The sequence below is a fragment of the Mytilus californianus genome, unplaced genomic scaffold (assembly GCF_021869535.1).
Source record: "Mytilus californianus isolate M0D057914Y unplaced genomic scaffold, xbMytCali1.0.p SCAF_17, whole genome shotgun sequence".
In the NCBI taxonomy this organism is placed as follows: domain Eukaryota; kingdom Metazoa; phylum Mollusca; class Bivalvia; order Mytilida; family Mytilidae; genus Mytilus; species Mytilus californianus.
In genome coordinates, this window is record NW_026262659.1 from 9,001,594 (window position 1) to 9,022,568 (window position 20,975).

At 31.8% G+C, this 20,975-nt stretch overlaps 2 protein-coding genes across 9 annotated transcripts in view; one reads left to right on the top strand and one right to left on the bottom strand.

The window, feature by feature from the left end:
• Positions 1-20,975, bottom strand: part of LOC127726340 (calcium uptake protein 3, mitochondrial-like) — a 91,584-nt gene that overhangs the window by 57,689 nt on the left and 12,920 nt on the right. Inside the window, exon 1 of one of the 7 annotated variants that reach the window (XM_052233700.1) lies at positions 5,176-5,349. The exons of the other annotated variants lie outside the window; for them this stretch is intronic. The gene's annotated coding sequence lies outside the window, so the exon portion shown is untranslated. Of the gene's footprint in view, positions 1-5,175; positions 5,350-20,975 lie in introns of those variants that run through there. 7 annotated transcript variants of the gene reach the window in all.
• The window catches only part of LOC127726347 (uncharacterized), a 70,223-nt gene that overhangs the window by 27,959 nt on the left and 21,289 nt on the right, over positions 1-20,975 (top strand). For both annotated transcript variants that reach the window (XM_052233711.1, XM_052233710.1), the window contains exon 2: positions 6,883-6,931. The gene's annotated coding sequence lies outside the window, so the exon portion shown is untranslated. The remainder of the gene's footprint in view (positions 1-6,882; positions 6,932-20,975) is intronic.

Consider the following 20,975-nt stretch of genomic DNA (forward strand, 5'->3'; position numbering starts at 1 on the left):
GGTTTACATGTTGTAATGTACTATCATATTATTTATTTATGCATTTCTCTGTGCTGAGTGTTCGCATTTGTTTGTACTGTATTCCTGACACGTAGTGTTGTCATTTTAGCGAAATATTTTTTAACATTGCCATATAAGCGGGAGGTTTGGCTAGCCATAAAGCCAGGCTCAACCCACCATTTTTTCTTAAAATGTCCTGTGCCAAGTCAGGAATATGGCAGTTGTTATCAAATAGTCTGTTTCTATGTATGTTGGTGTTTGTTTTTGTTGCAGTAATGTGTTTCTGTTGTTCCGTTGTTTTCCTCTTATAGTTGATGTGTTTCCCTCAGTTTTAGTTTGTAACCCAGATTTGTTTTCTCTTTAATCTGTTTATGACTTTTGAACAGCGGTATACTACTGTTGCCTTTATTTTTCACATGCAGAAAAAAACCAGTATTTTTTCAAATTTAACTTCTTGTGACAGTAGTTGAAATACTCACAAAGAGGTGTCTTTGAGTGCAATAAAACATTATGTATAAAATAATTATCAACTTTCTGAATCATAAAAAGTCGACATCTGACATAAATATAAGTTTATAGACTATTAATCTGATCAGGCTAAGTCTTTACCCATTAATAACATCAAACATATATACAAAATTGTACACTTATTAATAACAGTCAAAACTAACTGATTCATATGCAGTTTTCAACACAGTTGCAAAGGAATTCTACTAATTAATGCTTAAAATGTTTCCTTTTAATAGAAGAGGCTTACTGTATTTCTTCTGATTATTTATTGATATTACTTGTCATAGCTTTTTTATCTGAAATCTAAAATAACCAGTAAAGTTTAGCTTGATAAACTCTAAGATTGTCCTTTATTTATTTTGGAATCATTTAAAAATTATAGTTCTGCATTTCGTCTTTTCAACAAAGTCATTCTTATGTACCAAATTGATGTATGCTTCACCTACTTATCGTTTAATATTAGGCCAGGAAAATGGTATACTTTATGAATCAAAACTCTGTATTATAAATGAAATCAACTAAACAAGATCTTAAATACAGTAGCTCACAAGGTAACAATCAAAATGTAGGCAAGTTTCACACTCAAAAACATACATGTAATTCTGACTGCAATTTGCTTACAGGTCTTATATATCTTTCTCTCTCTCCTCCTAAATGCCAAATGTCTCTCATTTGACTAAATGATTGTTTTGATTCATTGACTTTCCTACTGTTTGATTCATTGACCTTCCAACTGATTTGATTCATTGACCTTTCCACTGATTTGATTCATTGACCTTCCAACTGATTTGATTCATTGACCTTCCAACATCAGTTGATTCATTGACCTTCCAACTGTTTTGATTCATTGACCTTCCAACTGATTTGATTCATTGACCTTCCAACTATTTCCATTCACTGACCTTCCAACTGATTTGATTCATTGACCTTCCAACTGATTTGATTCATTGACATTCCAACTGATTTGATTCCAACTGATTTGATTCATTGACCTTCCAACTGATTTGCTTCACTGACCTTCTAAGTATTTCCATTCAGTGACCTTCCAACTGTTTCCATTCACTAACCTTCCAACTGATTTGATTCACTGACCTTTCAACTGTTTTGATTCACTGACCTTCCAACTGTTTCCATTCACTGACCTTCCAACTGTTTCCATTCACTGACCTTCCAATTGATTTGATTCATTGACCTGCCACCTGTTTTGATTCTGTGACATCCCAACTGATTTGATTCATTGACCTGCCACCTGTTTTGATTCTGTGACATCCCAACTGTTTTGATTCATTGACCTGCCACCTGTTTTGACTCAGTGACCTTCTAACTTTTTTTGACTTTGTGACCTTCGACCTGTTTTGATTCATTGACCTTCCAACTGTTTTGATTGACCTTCCCACTGATGATTGATTGACCTTCCCACTGATTTGATTCATTGAGCTTCCTTCTGTTTTGATTCTGTGACATCCCAACTGTTTTGATTCATTGACCTTCCAACTGTTTTTTTGACTTTGTGACCTTCTAACTGTTTTGATTTATTGACCTTCTAACTGTTTTGATTTATTGACCTTCCCACTGATTTGATTCATTGACCTTATAACGGTTTTATTCATTGGCCTCCCAATGGTTTTATTCAGGCTTCAAGGTTCTCTTAATTTCATCCAACTGTCCACGTCTTCCAATTTTCTTCACTGTAAGTGCCTCAATTATTTCATGTAATATGCTAACATTATTCATTGTAGAGCCTCAATTATTACATATAGTATGCTAACATTATTCATTGTAGAGCCTCAATTATTACATGTAGTATGCTAACATTATTCATTGTAGAGCCTCAATTATTACATGTAGTATGCTAACATTATTCATTGTAGAGCCTCAATTATTACATGTAGTATGCTAACATTATTCATTGTAGAAGAATTTGCTAAGTAAAAGTAAACAATAATTAAATTGTGACCAATATTTAATATTGGAAAATACATCGTACCCCTGATAATCAAAGCAACCAACGACGTAAGGCTTTAACTATCTCTGGTATGTTTAACTCGGTCTGAAAGGATTAAAATAGCTTTTAATACCACTGTTTATTTTCGATGATAAATGCTTATAAACTTCAAAGCGCAGAACGACATTTAGAAATTTTTGCAATCATGCCAAAAATGTATTAAAATATGAGAGGACACATTACCGTACCTAAGAAAATATGCTTGTCTAGTAAGTTATGATTGATGAAAGAAAATATTTGCAACAATGTACATATATGGGTCAAAAATACTTATCAAGTCAGGGTAGATTTAACTTCACAAAGGCATGTGTTACAATTTCATTTCAATTTGATTTTATCACAATGAAATGAAAAAACATTAAATAATTCAAATCTTACACAGGATTTTAAAATCAGCAGTCAAGGAATAAGCCAGGGTCATAAGTCTCCTAAAGTACAGCCCAACTTCAGACAGTCTTAAACAGCCTTTGATCTATTCTGATTACATGACAATAACCTCTGTCATTCTTTTAACCTTAAATCTTCCATCTAATGCAATTCTCTCACTCTCATAACTTTTACATCAGTGCATGTCTCATATCCTTGTCTTAAAACTGTGTCAATGACATTTGTTTCTCCTTATATGGAAGAAAATATATTCTACTCAATGCCTTAGCAGTAACGTCTCTGCACTCATTTTAAGAAGTAACTTCCAATCTATGGCTCATTATATAATTACCGACAGAAATACTAGTAGCTTCTCATGCAGTTTATGCTTATCACTATGAATTGTCTTGGAATGACGACTATTCAAGTATGCCCCTATTTTTCTTGGAATGAAACTATTCAAGTATGCCCCTATTGGTTTTGGAATGACACTATTCAAGTATACCCCTATTTATCTTGGAATGGCACTATTTAAGTATGCCCCTATTTGTCTTGGAATGACACTATTCAAGTATGCCCCTATTTGTCTTGGAATAACACTATTCAAGTATGCTTCTATTTGTCTTGGAATGACACTATTCATGTGTGCCCCTATTTGTCTTGAAATGACATTATTCAAGTAGACCCTTATTTGTCTTTGAATGACACTATTAAAGAATCCCTCTATTTGTTTTGGAATGACACTATTCATGTATGCCCCTATTTGTCTTGGAATGACACTATTCATGTGTGCCCCTATTTGTCTTGAAATGACACTATTCAAGTATGCCCCTATTTGTCTAGGAAGGACACTATTCTGCCCCTATTTGTCTTGGAATGACATTATTCATGTATGCCCCTTTTTTTCTTGGATTGGCACTATTCAAGTATGCCCCTATTTGTCTTGGAATGACACTGTTCAAGTATGCCCCTGTATGGCTTGGAATGACACTATTCAAGTATGCCCCTATTTGTCTTGGAATGACACTGTTCAAGTATGCCCCTGTATGGCTTGGAATGACACTATTCAAGTATGCTCCTATTTGTCTTGGAATGCAGGGGCATACTTCAATAGTGAACATTTATCCCACAACTCTTATTCATACTTGTGTCAAATGTGTTCAGCTTTAAGAACAACTGCTCCTTCTCAAAATTTCTTAGTACATTTAAATGTACTTAATAATATATTCTCCTTATACTCTGAACGATAAATCCATGCCATAGGAGGCCTTTTATATATGATGCAAGATAAAATCATATGAATTATTAAAGACATCAATGACAGTGAGACTGCAACCAAAAAACACAAAAACAGAGAGATCTAGAGATGACTACACACATTCTTATTCTTAAAGTGTCTAAACAATATGTAATTGTCTAATTTGTTTTCAGTCTAGAAAAAATTAGAAAAAACTATGCTAATTACATGTACAGCTAGTTTTCTGACAATTTCTAAATAGATTTTTTTTCACTTGCGAAACAATTTGAAGGCCTGGAAATTTGAATTACTTAGCTTGCTGTCTTTTCCACTTGCCTAAAAATTTGTAGGCCTGGATATTTGAATTCTTTGGTTACCGTCTTTTCCACTTGCCTAACAATTTGTAGGCCTGGATATTTGAATTCTTTGGTTGCCGTCTCATGATAATGATTGATTCATTGATGTTTGCATAATGTTGCATCAATGTAAATGACTATATATCTAGGCCAGGTCATATAACTATATTTTGACAAGAAAGGGCACTGATTTATAAGCCATATAAAATGTTATATATATGTGTGTAATCTCACTGATTAAAGGTGATAGTGACTGGGTTTTTTATCACCATTGTTGAAGTTTACTGAAGTTAATACTAAACGATTCTCTTGTTTAGAACATTGCAATCTTTCAACAGTTAGAATTTTGTCTGTATATTTGACTTGTTGGGGAATACATTAACTGATTTAATGATTTGAGATTAGCAATACAGATATTGATATAATGGTTTATCTGTTGTAAAGAAGTAAAGGTGATAAGTACAACAATCATCCACAATCTTTTAAATGTTTGTATGTCCCCAGATGAATATTTATATATCAAACCTAACATATCTCATCATATCTCATCTTTACCTGTGTTAATAAACAAATACCTAATGTTCAGGTATACTTTTAAGTGCTAACATCAAACAAAAAAATTGAGATAATCAGAAAATAAACCTCATTGATAATATCAATATTTATATCACTTATATACACTCCTTTATGGGTATACCTACTTTTTCACTTCCTCTTTTAGTGTAGTGTTCTGTGATATATCAGACAGCTACATACATTCTCAATTATGTAACAACATAAGGGTGCTGGAATACCAACTCATTAAGGTACAACCAATCTTCAGAATAAAACAAGCTTCAGGCTGTTCAATGACTTTATAATCTTTCAATATCCTTCGAATAATGAAAATTCCATTATTTAACTTAGGAATCAGCTGAGTTTTAAACTTTAAACTGGATTTTTTTAGAACACTTGTTTTTTGTTATTATCTAGAATTGATTGCACATGCTATAAAGCTGGGTTAATAAACTAATGGATTAAAACTCCTGCATTCTTTTCTTTAATATACTTGAAATCAATGAATACATGAAGAGATCTGGTATATTACAGAATTGATTACATCATGGCTATGGTAATCAGCAGTAGTCATTGTATTAATGAGATCCTTTAATCAAGCACCTGCTACTACTATTATGTTGTCAGTCAAAGATAATGTAACTCATCTACAGGTCAACACTTTCAATTACATGTCTTCTCCATTTTTTGTCTATAAAAATACCTTTAGTTTGATCATAACTTGGCTCTAAGAGCTTTGTAACAGCTATTAACATACAACATCAAAGTGGATCCAGCTCACATCTTCTTAATAATGCATACCATTTACTTAACATCTATGAAACATTCATTTGCATTTTTTACAATTAAGCAAGCCAGCTGATTAATTTGTGAATTTATTTGCATTTCAAATTTTGACAGTTTGGTATACCATACAACAAAGAGGGTCAGATTCAGGTAACTGAAGGATTTTATGTATAGTACTGGGCATTGTAAGCCAAATAATGTTCTAGACCTCACAAATAAAGAATAAAACTATTTGAACCCAATGATCTATTGGAAGGAGTTTTTCCCATTCAAAGTTAAATGAATAAAACATATAGATTAACACAGGAAGGTGTAACTGGCAAACACGTAGATAAAAGACAAGTTATCTTATACAAGTCTACACTTGTAAGTTTCCTAGCTCAGCATTCGCCGATTAACACAGACGGGATAGACCCACTTTCATTCATTAAATGTTCGCCGACAGAGACCTATGTGATTTTGTAAATATTCTAGCTACTAATCAAACAAAGGAACATTTCAGACTTATAATCTATAAAAAGGTTTTGTGTTGAAGACAATGTCATTCTTTTCTTTCAAACATGGCCAGGTCCCATCAACTTCGAGGTAGGTTCAAATCACCTATAATAGGTAGATATCAAAGAAAATACGGTCACAAGTTAGCTTTCTCAATGGACTAGACGACAAGAATTTAAATGCTTTAAGTCAGCTGATTTTTTACAATAAAATAGAATTTACATCTTGTATGAGAATGTCTTTACATAAGTATTATGTACTCTTTACTTTTATCCTTATTTTTTCAGTGATTTATAAAAACCTACTGCGACATTAAACTATAAATAGATTGTACCTGAAGGTTTAAATTTTGAGATAATAAAAAAGACTGTAAGGTTGAAATGTCCTACCCAGTAGGTTGCAATATTGGTCTATGTCATTGTATTGTTACTTATTATACATACAAGGATAAATTTTTATATCATCCATTTTTAAAGGTATTCACAAAATGAAAATCCATATGCATTTTTAAATAGCATGCTCATATAATATGTTAGCAATTTTATGAATGAATACATTTTTTAACTTTTCAGAAATGAAAGTATAGATGTATCTAGATTAAGGCCATCAAACAAGTTGAAGGTAGGTCCAATTATATTGTTTTTTAGACTTAAATCTCAAGGCCTTCTTTTATTTTTGTTCTCAAAATGAAGCTATAAAGAGGCAAGTGGAATTATAATAAAATCCTACTTCATATAAATGAGGGCAATGAATCCAATGACATGTATTTTTTTTATATTTGGCCATTTTTACAGTAAATCTGCCTGTATTTGAGGGCATTAGAATTTCCAACAAATTATCAACAAAAACAATGGTTTGACCTGACTGGATATATACTTATGTCATGAGCTATTGAAGCATGTTGGTCAAGAACAAAGCAGGGTAAATTCATACCCTAGACTTTAACAAAATTGGTTTTTTTTCCTGAATATACATGTAATACTGTAGCTGAACTTTAAGCAATCATCAATCAAAGTATAGTATTATAATTATAGGTCACTTCTAGTACAAAAAATGTATATGAGAACAAAACTTGGATAGAAGCTTAAAAGTTTAATTAAAGCCAGTGTTCTCCCCAGGATAGTGCTGTGATAAGCATGCAATAGTTGACTGATTGACTATTTGCGTTGTGACATTATGTAACATTTGCACTGCCATGCTCAGGTTATATTAAAATATATTGACAAAGAACTGTATTTTTATACAAATGCATTAACAGAAATGGAAATAAGTTACATTTTCATTATATTTAGCATGGAAATTAAAATGCATAAAAAAAGTGAAATATATCTTAAATTTTTTGCCACTAAACAGTGATATATGAATTAAGTTTGTGGTCAGTACTAATCGTTCAGAGATGCATCTATCAACCAAAATGTTATAATGTATCAATGTCCTTAAGTCTGTGAAATTCAGGCTACAGATGCGAAGTCTAACAGGCACACAGATGTGGATGCAAAGTGTACTCCAGGTGTCACTTAAATTCTATTGAGGTATTTTAAATTAGTGGGACTCACTTTATACAGCTTAATGGTTTTCCTAAGATTCATAAACTTCCAGACCTAACCCTAGGCACATCTTATAAATTATCTTAAATAACTTGCTTTCTAATATCAAATATTTCTATTACATCAGAATGCATTCTTTTTATATGTCTAATTCTTAAACAGAGCTGAAATCAACATTATGTTGGTTTACAAATATGAGGCAGCTTAGTAAAATTTCACAGGCTTCCCTCTGAGCAGGATTGTGGCAACTTCACCTGCACAGTGTCCAGCAACCTTAGACTACTTGCAAAGTAGTTTATATATATATATATATATAGGTTTGAACGTTGTTTTCAATTTAGACTTGTATATATATATATATTATTAATCGAATATTTTCAAGGATTTGTGATTCGTGAAAACTTGATCACATGTACATTTGTATTTGCTCAGTTTGCACGCCAATACTGTTGTGTTTAGCTTTTCGTAGGTCAAAAACAGCATATTGCACAGGGCATACAGCATGTTACTAAAAATAGATTCTAGAAATCCCCAATTTTACATTGTTCATGCTATAGTTGTTGATTAATAATATAACAATTGTAGCCTTTGGTTGAGGTCAATACGATGTTATATCGACCCAGAGAAGCATATCGACCTCGGACTTCGTCCTCAGTCCATATGCTTCTCTTAGGTCGATATAACCTCGTATCGACCTCATACAAAGGCTATAATTGTATAATATATAAGTCTAGAGATTTGCACAACGATACTTTATAAGATGGTATACAGAATTTCCAAGGTTGATCTGGGTTTAAAAGTAAGTACAATTTTTTTTTTTTAAGTGTGGCCTAGAAAAGCTGAAGTGTTGTTAATTCAGCCTTTAATGATATATCATTTAAGTCGATCACAAGCAAGTTAAGCAACTGACTGCAAGACACTTCAGAATCAAGAGGTTAACAAAGTCAACTTCTATTAACAATAATACCGACCTCTGGAACTCCCCTTTCGTATACAAGGCAAATTCCATAATCCCATGTAAATACTCAGAAGAATTAGAAACAGAATAGTTCAAATAATCAATTGAAGCTTTTTCAAGCAACCTTTTGTGAATCCCCTCTAACAAATATCTATTAGAATTTTATCTACCAATTGACAAGTCGGCCATCCTTGTATATGGAAAATTATTGACTTTGTGGTAATAATGGGTGTTTTGTCCTTTGAACTTATCAGTCCGACTGGCTCCAGTAACAAGTTTGCATTACTTATTTGGACTCTTGAAATCAAAACAATAGACCAAAAGTGACTTAAAATATTTCTCACCCACTTATAAGGGTATACACATCAAATAAATATATAACGTACAATGAATAAACATAGGACTAAAAGATAAAACTTAATTCATAATGTACACAAATCTTAAATATATGGGTGCCGTAAAGGATATAATTTAATGCTACAGAAATTTGATAAGTAAAACGAAAGTAGATTTTATGAATTTATTTTTTAAAAATTTAGAAAGGAGTGTTATATACAACCCTTTCCAAGAACCCACTCAGCTTGAGTATTCATCTGTTTAAAGCTTTATTTCTTCAAGTTCAAGATTCATGAGATAAAAAGTCACTGATGAAGGATCACTTTATTCAAGATTTCAGAATTTAAAAAAAAATATTTGATGATGGTTATGCTTGGGAAGTCATCTGGAAACTAATAAAGTTTGTGGTTGATACGTTTTTTTTCTGAGAAATTCAGCAATTACTTCATAATAGTGGAAATCTCTACTCAAAAAGGAGACTTCAATCCAATGTCTCCTGCTTTATCACTTATTTTATCTGTCTTTGGTGAAAAGTTCCAATGTTTTTTTATAATAAACTGTTGACACAGAGATATTGTCTCGCCTCTCGGCATAAAATTCAGAAAAAGACAATCTAATGGACAGCAACATGATTTATTAATTCAGTCACTGGACCATTATCTAGTAGGCTGCTAAGGGCCTGAAAATAATCGCCAAACTGATATGTACTGATAGTAAATTAATGCAACTTTATACAAAATATCATTGATCTATCATAAGTAGTTCTTATCAAACTGACTAATTATAAATGCAGAAAAATTAATTCAAAGTCACTGGAGCATGACCAGTAGGGGGGAAGGGCCTCAAAAATAGTCGATACAAAATATCATTGATCTATCACATTAGTAGTTCCTATCAAACTAACTTAAGCAGAAAACTTAACACTGAAAATTTCTAATTAATTCAAAGTTGCTGGACCATGACCTAGGGGCAGGGCCTTGAAATAGTCCTCAAACATATATGTACTGATAGTAATGCAACTTCATACAAAATATCTATGATCTATCACAAGTAGTTCCTTTCAAACTAACTTAAGTAGAAAACTTAACAATTGTTGACCCCATCACTGCAGCCATTGCCGTCACTGGGAAAGCAATCCGTATGACTCGCTTTCTGCAACTTTCCTCGCAGGCGAGACAAAACTCAGCCCTGCACCTTGTTATGGAGACTAAAATAAATGCAAACATATTAATGCTAGTACAAAACTAAAATCTATCCTTCACTTCAAAAATTTAATGTAATTATTGAACAAATCTTAAAGCAATATTTTAAATTTTATTCCTCCTTGGTAAAAAAAACATATTCAATTTGTTCAAAATATATTGTGATATTAGCCTTCCTAATTCATGTGAGTTATAGTTAAACTTATTAATCAAATATGGATTATGATAACACTTTAGTCAATATATTTCTGTAAACCTTTAATTCTCTATCAACTTTGTCATTCTTAGAGGACGAAAAATTTAAATCCAAAATGACCAGTGGTCAGTTTAGGTTGATCTAACCCTGACAGATTTCACCTTTATATGGTCTAGTTTACATCAGGATTAAGATCTATACTTAATGTTGAGCAAATTTATTTTAAATTAAATTATAACTGAAAATATATTTTTCAACATACAATAATAATTTAAATAACATTAATTATTTGAAAACAAACAAGACATAACTTAAACAGTCAATACACGAACAAGTCATTCTTTTATCAAATGTGTACCAAATCAACTAAATTAATAAAATATTTGTCTAATATCTGAATGTACAAATGTAGCAATACAATGGACATGTTCAATATGAAACACCATTTCATACCACATGTAACGCTTCATGCTTGATTAAAAATGATCAGAAAATACATAAACCTTAACCTGCTCCTTGGCCAAAATCTGGTTTTAACAACTTGCTTTCTGCAAGAATATAAACATTCTGATATTTGAAAAATAAGCAGTTTTAAATATGACTTAGTAGATCTATGATTTTAAAAAGCTAAATAAAACTGACCAGAAATTTTTAAAGAGCTTTAGCCCGAGAAACCTAACGTTTACATTGATTGATAGACAATTCTGATTTGTTGCAAACAATTAGTATTACATATATATACATTTATATATGATTCTGTTTTGATACCTCTTAACTTATTTAAGTCCAAATTGAAGGATCCTTTTAACTTTTTCTTTTATAGGATTGTTTTCAGACTGATATATGTCCAATTTAAAATGCTTTGGTTTTTAAAATGTAATATTAAGTGTGTACCGTTAGATTTCACATTAATTTTCATATATATATCTCATGAATTCATGAAGTCCTGAATTTTCAACAGGTGAATTAGTCCATCACAGTTTGTTCTCAGTAAGGACATATAAGTAATTTAATCAAGATTATATGTCCAAAGGTCTAATTATCTATGGTACCTATCCTTGAATTAACCACAGAATGATAACTTAACGTGTCATAACTGACCAGTGTAACGTTAAACTCTAGGATAAATCAAAGAAGGTTTCTGCATTAATTGGTAAGAATGGTGCAGCAGTGTATCCCAAACTCTGTCCGACAGACAAAATGTCAGACAAAAAAATCATTCGAGCAGACAGAAATTTTTAGATTTTATAGTTGAAAATATAATTTACAGTTTAAGGATGTATTCCTCTGAGTTTCAGTCTCGTTGAAATCTCGTTCTGGAATTATTGCCAAGACATGTGAATTTACAAGTGGAAATTATCAATGAATTTTAAAAATATTATAATCAAACTTAACACTGTGAAAAAATTGTGTATTTACAATAAGTAGTTTTTGAGTGATAAAATTTTCAAATTTTATAACCAATCAAGTCAGTCTCATTAGCCAAAATGTTGAGAAATGGGTGAAGGGTACAAGAAATGATTTTACCAGAAACATGTACAGCCCATATCATTTTTTTCTTTTCAAATTTCTTCGTTAGATATGTATTTTTTCAATCATTTATAACAAAGAAGTTGAAATAATATGCTTTTTGTTCTAAAAAAAGAGAAAAATCCCAAATTTACAAAATTGACAGCATGGTAAGGCCAAAATAAATTAATAGTGTGTTTCCTATTTCCCCTCCCAAAAAATTAGGTAGGGTAGGTAGGTAAAACATTTTATTTTATGAAAACATTTTATTTTTTTTTATTGATTGGTCGACAGCCGAAAAAAAGTTCCAAATCAAATAGTTTGATGTGCGGGCTTCTCTGATATTTATAATAGTAATTAAATCTACAGCTTTTTTAATTTTCTGTTTTATATATATAGTTCTGCATCAGAAATATGAAAATAAACCTTAATGAAAATTTAATGCATTTCATTGGTCGTAAAAAGAAAAAGTGTATGTTCTTCATGATTAATTATCTTAAACCAAAAATGGCAGTGAAAAATCTGGCATGGTATGTTATTATGTTGGGCCTCGTTGAACCTAAAAATGTAAATGTCACACAGGGTATACATGTGGAAGCAGATTAGTACCCCTTGAAAACACTGTGAACCGATGCTAAGCAGCAGATAATTATGATTTTTTGAGGGTTAATACTCTGCCCTTGCACCCTCTTTATTTAATATACAGATGTGTTTTGATGTTTGACAGAATATGATGTTGATTGAAGATTGGGTGGTTCTGACAATATTAAAATTCCAGGTTCTGAGAAGAGTGAGAATGTGAAATCTTTGTCTTATTAATGAGGGTAGTAATGCCATTTACCGTCAGGCGTCAAACGGTCATTCTCGGCTACCGTTAGCATCAAATTGGTTAAAATTTTACCTTAATTCATCAAAATATCCATATCGTGATTCTTCAGAGCAAGGATTTGTATATTATACAAATCCTTGGTCAGAGGTCTCAAATAATTATCGTTACCGTTATTTTTGGAAAAATTTTTACGTGATTCGTCAAAATCAGTCGATTTTTTGTATCGTCTAAAACAAGGTGTACATTTTATGTCATGCACCAAAAATTACCGTTAACGTCGTTTGGCAAGATTTTTTAGCGTTATTCTGTCTACATATAATTGTTCTGCCTAACAGAAGTTCCACTGGAAACTTTGTTATAACCAATGTCATAATATCTGTTCCTGTTGGAACAAATATTCTATACCATTCATTCCGTTAGGAACATATACTGTAATATTTATTCCAGAACACTTTTTCCATTTGGAACTTTTATTATGAAGGAACTTCTATTTCGTGACAATTCGTCATGAAGGTACCTCATTAATATACTGGTCAAATAAATTGCAGATGTAAATATGACAGGATTTTTTCCCTTTTCTTGTATAAATTGTTATGGGACCAGCCAGAGAAATAAAAAAGAATAAAAGTAGACATGGTGCTGGGGCAGATTCATTTATAAATGAATATGAATCATACACCATGTCTGCCTACTGGGGAAAGCTTCTCAAGTTTCATCTTTCTCGTTCCACATTGTCTGTCCCCTTGCCATCATAAACTAAAAAGCATAAACAGCCGTTTATGTTGCGTCCTGGGCACAATTCTGTACAACATTCGTAAGAGCATGTTTTTACAACAATAGCTGTATTGATTTTAGCAGTAAATTTGAACTCATTTTACTATAAAATTGTTAGTCAATTTACCGACAGATACAGTCTGTCCAACCTGGAACGATTCTGACTTTTGGTCCAAAGAAGCACAGGTACAAGACGAGATTTAGTTAATATATGTATATATACTGAATACACTTCATTATATATATACAAATATTTAAAAAAATCTCGCTTGTACCTGTTCAAAGAAGTTGAGCAAAATGCGTCAACTTCGTATTTTTTTCGTCTATAGGTCCGCTTGATGTTCTTCAAAAAGATTCATCATATCGTAATAATCCGGAATCGATGTCATTATATTTTGCGTCCATGTGATCACATTTCGCATATTTGACAGCTAATACGGATCAATACGCTACACGGTTGCCGAAAAGCCATGCTTGTTTATATAAAATCTTGGTCCTTGAAACGCTTTACTTATCAATAATAGGTCTTTTTTATCAAACGCTTTGAAGATCTATACTATTCTAAACGAATAATCGGAACCGGACAGACTGAAAAATCCGGATTTTGAATTTTTGTATTCATTTTTGTCAATAAAATGTTTAGGGTCGGCGTCGGAAACGGAGGTAGGGTCGGGAAACCGGAAACACACCATTTATTTATTTTGGCCTAAATTTGACTCGAAAAAGCAACAAAATTTTATAAAACTTTCTTATATTAACACCTACCTATAGTTTTTTTAAGTTAAATTTATTCAGATTGGTCAACTTCATCTTTATTGAAAGTATGAAAAAAAGTTTAATTGTGAAACTGTGATTTTTTTTCATGATAATAGCCCAAAAATGGGTAAAAATTGATGAAAAATGGGAAAATCATCAAATTTGGGTACTTTCAAATGGCCGTTGCATAAAAAGAAGTGCACCACCATATGATTTTTTCTTCCCCAATTATTTTTTTACAGCCATATAAACCCAAAAATCAGGTTAAGAAAAAAAGTTTAATTCTAGAAATTTTTGGCTCTTCAGAGGTGTACATACTTAAATACAACATATCATAATTCAACTTTAACTATGATGAAATGAAAAAATAATTACCAATTATATGAACAAAACAAGATGTGGGATATATGGTAATGAGATAAGCAACCCAATGAGAACTATATCCCAAGACATCTAGAGGTTACCACACAGTAAGCTATACAGGTTGGTACCTCTGATTGGCTGACTGTAGACTGAGCAAACACTGCTTTACCTTAACCATACAGTGGAGACATTTAATTTCATGGGTATCAATTCTCCTAGATTGAAAAAAAGAAGTTAATACTTTATTTTGTGGATGACCTTTGTCCATATAATTCATGAAAATTATTACCCACATATAATAAAGAATCCACAGTTTAAGGAACCAGTACAACTTGTCACACTCCTTTACTATACAAACATATCCAACAATCAATGAATAAAGAACAATAACTAAAGGTTAGGAGGAACCTAATACCACAGAGAATAACACCACTTTTATTCCTTTTATCACCAAATGTAAGAGATATTTTATTTGTTAACAAAACATATAAAACCAGTCTTGGCATGAGGCTTATAATTTTTTATGATGCATATTTCCTTAAAAGCAGTTCTAAATCATTTCTCATTCAATTTGTTTAAGTGAAATGTTAAGCCAATTAGAATTAGTTTGTTACTTTATGTCAGCAGAAACACTACATGAAGGTTGTTTAAAATGAGTCGTCTCATCAGCACCTGAAAACCTCACATCAACTAAAAAAGGTTTATTCAAATCTAATGACATAGACATTCATAAGTCACCATTATACTCCTTTCAACTATATTGGCTACCTCCAACTACTATAAGTCTGTAATTCAAGTAAGAAAATAAAACTTTCTCTTATTTTTTATAATGATCAACCAAACAAAGGCCAAAAATTTACAAGTTAAGACATGATAAAATAATGAGTCCACAATGTTCAGAAAAAAAATGATGCAAATTGATTAACAATATTTTGTTACAAATTAAAAAAAAATTTCATCCTAAAATGTCATCAGTTACCTATTTGAAACATTTCCACAACCAAATTGTAGACATCTATGACAAGAGCTTACATTATAGAGAGAAAGTAAAAATAAATGCCATAACTATATGGTCTGACTGTCTTGTATTTCATTTACATTTGAAAGAAAACTTACTTTTTCAAAACTTACTGCTTTAGAAACAATGACCTTGAACTTGGTTCATTTCAATGAGGCAAGTAAACTCAAGATCACACCCACAAACCATGGACTTCCATCTGTATATTTTTTATTCCAATCAAGAAAAGGAAACCATCTGGAAATCATTTTTCAATAAACATTCTATTTTACTAATAGTGACCTTAAACTTTGACCTATGGCTATACTCAATAGGCATTGCTCCTTTCCCTGACCTTAACCCAAAACCTTAAGTGACCTCAAAATAAATAGGGGTATTCCTTTCATTATATGACCATATTAGTCAAAGTTAGTTGCAATCTGCTACGAAGTATTTGAATTATTATCTGGAATGAGAGAAGGATAGGTCAAAAACTTTATATCCCCGTCTTCTTCTTAGTATAGGATATAGAATTGATAGAATCAGCAAAAATGTACTTGTACATTACATTACTTGACTGAATATGTTACTGGACTGAATGTCAGTGCATTAATCAACAATAATTACTAGTGTACAGTTATGATACCGTATTGGTTAACCATACATGCAGCATTAATAAGAATAGAAACTCAACATATTTCAGGATTACTTGTCCTTTAAAGTCTTTATACAAAGACAAAAAATTTAAAACTTTTTCAGTTAAGCATTTTATTCAAAAAGCATGGTTTATGTTTCCAACTGCCATGAACTTCAGGAGAAGAATGCAAATTTGATAATCTATTTTCATTGAGAAAAAAAAATTGAGAAAATGATCAAAAATACGCCTACACAGCTCTGTTGGTCTACCTTGTGACCAGATTATATAATACTGGGAGTGATTTATCTTTATATAGTACTGTACACTTTTACTTGGAACTTTGACAATATTACACTTTTGCTTTATCATCATTTATATAACGTTTTGTCCTTGCTTTCAAAATTAAGGTAAACAAGATATACTGTGAGTCTTAATTACCGGTATCAAAAATTGTGAGGGAAATAGCATATATATAATAAGTATGAGCACGAACATTTAAAAAAAAATGTTTTCAGTAAACAGGAAGCAGATAAACTCCTCATAGATTCCAGAATTAAAATTTTGAACGCCAGACATGCGTTTCGTCTATAAAAGGCTCAGCAACGCTCGATTAAAAAAGTTAAAAAGGCCAAATAAAGTTCTAAGCTGAAGAGAATTAGGAATCCCAAAAATTCTGAACCAAATACAGCATTGAAGAAGAAGAGTAAAAACAGAAAGATTCCACATACAACTCAAAATTATTTTTTAAATCAAATTTCAGGAACCTGAAAATGTTATTGTATTCAAAAAGCAAATTTTTGAAATGTTGAAATGTTAAAAGGAATTGCGGTTTTCGTTTTGCTCGTTGCCAAAGGCTGTAATGTGACCTATCTAGTTGTCACATTGGCAATCTTATACCATCTCCTTATTTTATATTAGTTGCGAGATAAAATGCATAAAAATTTTCTTTTTATAAAATAAAATACAGAGAAACAAGTCTGACCACAAATATTTGCGTTTTATTTCAGATATCACTATCAATATCTTGGTGGTTGATTATTTAACGCCTCTGCAAAATTTTTAAAAAAGTTTATATCAATGTACCTTCCATATTTAGAGAAAACAAATCTTGTTAAATTTAAATACAACAAAAGTATTTATTTACTTTCAAATATTTTCAAGTCTATCTCAAAGGATCTAACCTTGTATTAAAATTGTATATGAATACTTGTATATGAGCTTCAATATTATAAAGCACAAGTATATACAGAGACACTTATATTTTAATATGTAATTACTGGTACCTCCTATCACATACCAAGTGGGAAGGGAGCAATCAATCTGCTGATTCACAAAACCTTCATAATTTGAATATTCATTATTTGATTGAAATACCAACATAAGAAATGCTTGATGGCTGTATGGTGACCTATAGTTGCTGAAATACATGTCATTTGGCCTCTGTGAGATAACTATTTCATTAGCATTATACCATATCTCCTTATTTTATATTCTTCTACTGTAAAGCATATATTTAGTTGCTCTAACCTCTGCCTACAGGAATTCAAGATTTATCTCTTAACCCTGGCTTCAGGAGTTCAGGATTTTTCTCTTAACCCTGGCTTCAGGAGTTCAGGATTTTTCTCTTAACCCTGGCTTCAGGCGTTCAGGATTCTTCTCTTAACCCTGGCTTCAGGAGTTCTGGATTCTTCTCTTAACCCTGGCTTCAGGAGTTCAGGATTTTTCTCTTAACCCTGGCTTCAGGAGTATAGGATTCTTCTCTTAACCCTGTCTTCAGGAATTCAGGATTTTTCTCTAAACCCTGGCTTCAGGAGTTCAGGATTTTTCTCTTATCCCTGGCTTCAGGAGTTTTCTCTAAACCCTGGCTTCAGGAGTTCAGAAATGAAAGAGTACATTTATATTGTAGGGGGTTGATTTCTCTTTGATTTTAAGACTACTTTGGTTTATATATATATAACTTGTTCAAGCTTATACACAGATGCCACAATTAGTAAACAAGTATTTCTAACATCATGTAATATTTGCAGGTAATTAAAAAAGTTAAAAAGCCCAAATAAAGTTCTAAGTTGAAGAGAATTAAGGAGTCCCAAAAATTCTGAACCAAATACAGCTAAGATAAAACATCGAAGAAGAAGAGTAAAAACAGAAAGATTCCACATACATGTACAACTCAAAATTAAAAAGCAAATTTTTGAAATGTTGAAATGTTGAAAGGAGCCTTTATAGGTTAATCAGCGGTATTGGTTTTGCTTATTGCCAAAGGCTGTAATGTGACCTATCTAGTTGTCTCATTGGCAATCTTATACCATCTCCTTATTTTTGTTTATTGCGAAATAAAACGCATAAAAGTTTTCTTTTTATAAAATAAAATACAGAGAAACAACTCTGACCACAAATATTTGCGTTTTATTTCAGATACATGTATCACTATCAATATCTTGGTGGGAAAATATTTAACGCCTCTGCAAAATTTTTTAAAAAGTTTATATCAATGTTCCTTCCAATGTGCTGATTCACAAAAACTTCATAATTTGAATGTTCGTTATTTGATTAAAAAAGCAACATAAGAAATGCTTGATGGCTGTATGGTGACCTGTAGTTGCTAAAAAACATGTCATTTGGCCTCTGTGAGATAACTGTTTCATTAGCATTATACCATATCTCCTTATTTTATATTCTTCTACTGTAAAGCAAGTTGCTCTCACCTCTGCCTACAGGAATTCAGGATTTTTCTCTTAACCCTGGCCTCAGTAATTCAGGATTTTTCTCTAAACCCTGGCTTCAGGAATTCAGGATTTTTCTCTTAACCCAGGCTTCAGGAGTACAGGATTTTTCTCTTATCCCTTGCTTCAGGAATTCAGGATTTTCTCTTAACCCTGGCTTCAGGAATTCAGGATTTTTCTCTTAACCCTGGCTTCAGGAATTCAGGATTTTTCTCTTAACCCTGGCTTCAGGAATTCAGGAATTTTCTCTTAACCCTGGCTTTAGGAGTTCAGAAATGAAAAGAGTACATTTATATTCAGGGGGTTGATTTCTCTTTGATTTTAGGACTACTTTGGTTTATATATAACTTGTTCAAGCTTATACACAGATGCCACAATTAGTAAACAAGCTTTTCTTGGCGAGCGGAGGTTTCACACACTGTAGTTTAGACAGATTTCGGCAATATTCAACATACCAAATGTTCTGATGAGAAAAAGAAAAAATAATCGGATTCCAGAGAAAACCGAGTTATTATTGACATGTGGCAATAAAGCATAGATCAGTTGACTCTTTTCGTTGTTTATCAATGACTGAAACAATCTTAAAAGCAACTAAAGATTAAAATACCATCGAAAATCAAATAAACCCGAACTCTTTCACACGGATTTTTAAGTAATATCAGTATGTCAATCGGTTGACTGCTCATCATACCAAATGCAACTCTATCGTAAATTTTGAAAAAACTTACAAAAAACACCATTCGGTTCTTTACTTCACAATGTCAATGAATTACAATAAAAAAAACACAGAATATCACAAATAGAAGGAGAAAGAATTCCACTTTTCAGGATTTCAATGGTGAAATATTTAACCCCCGCCCCCCACGTAGAAACAAAATGGCTATTGCCTGATACCATTAAAGGCTTAAATTAAGGCACTGCCTTTAAAAAAGTACTGCAATTCCATGTATCTTTATATCATAATATCTGAAAAACTCACTTTTAAATACCTAAATGCTTTATAAATATTCTGTCTATGTCTGAATTTTATAATGGAGATGAATTGTATTTAAAAATATATGACAAATTTATATCAAAACAAGAGTACACATGCTGAAACGCCTTCTTTACTAACAATTGATTTTATGTTGATAGTCCTAAATACAAAGCTTTACTTCTAGTAACACATAAACTTAACATGATCCAAGAAAATGAGGTCAAGGTCAGATAAACCAAACGAGAAATACATGTACACTTTACAATCATTCAATAAACCAAACATAGTTGACCTATTGCTTATTGTTTCTAAGAAACAGTCTTAAACAAGAAAACTTAACATTGACCAATGAACCATGAAAATGAGGTCAAGGTCAGATGAACCATGCCAAACAGACATGTACACCTTACAATCAATTTAGGCATTAAATATAGTTGACCTATTGCTTATGGTATCTAAGAAACAAACTTAACCATGAAAACTTAACATTGACCAATGAACCATGAAAATGAGGTCAAGGTCAGATGATACCTGCCAGACAGACATATACACCTTACAATCCTTCCATACATCAAATATAGTTGACCTATTGCTTATAGTTGAAGAAAAACAGACAAAAACACAAAAACTTAACACTGAGAAATGAACCGTGAAAATGAGGTCAAGGTCAAATAAAACCTGTGAGACTGACATGTACATCATAAAATATTTCCATACACCATTTATAGCTGACCTATTGCATATAGTATTAGAAAAAAAGACCAAAACTCAAAAACTTGACTTTGACCACTGAACCATGAAAATGAGGTCAAGGTCAGATGACACCTACCAGTTGGACATGTACACCTTACAATCATTCCAT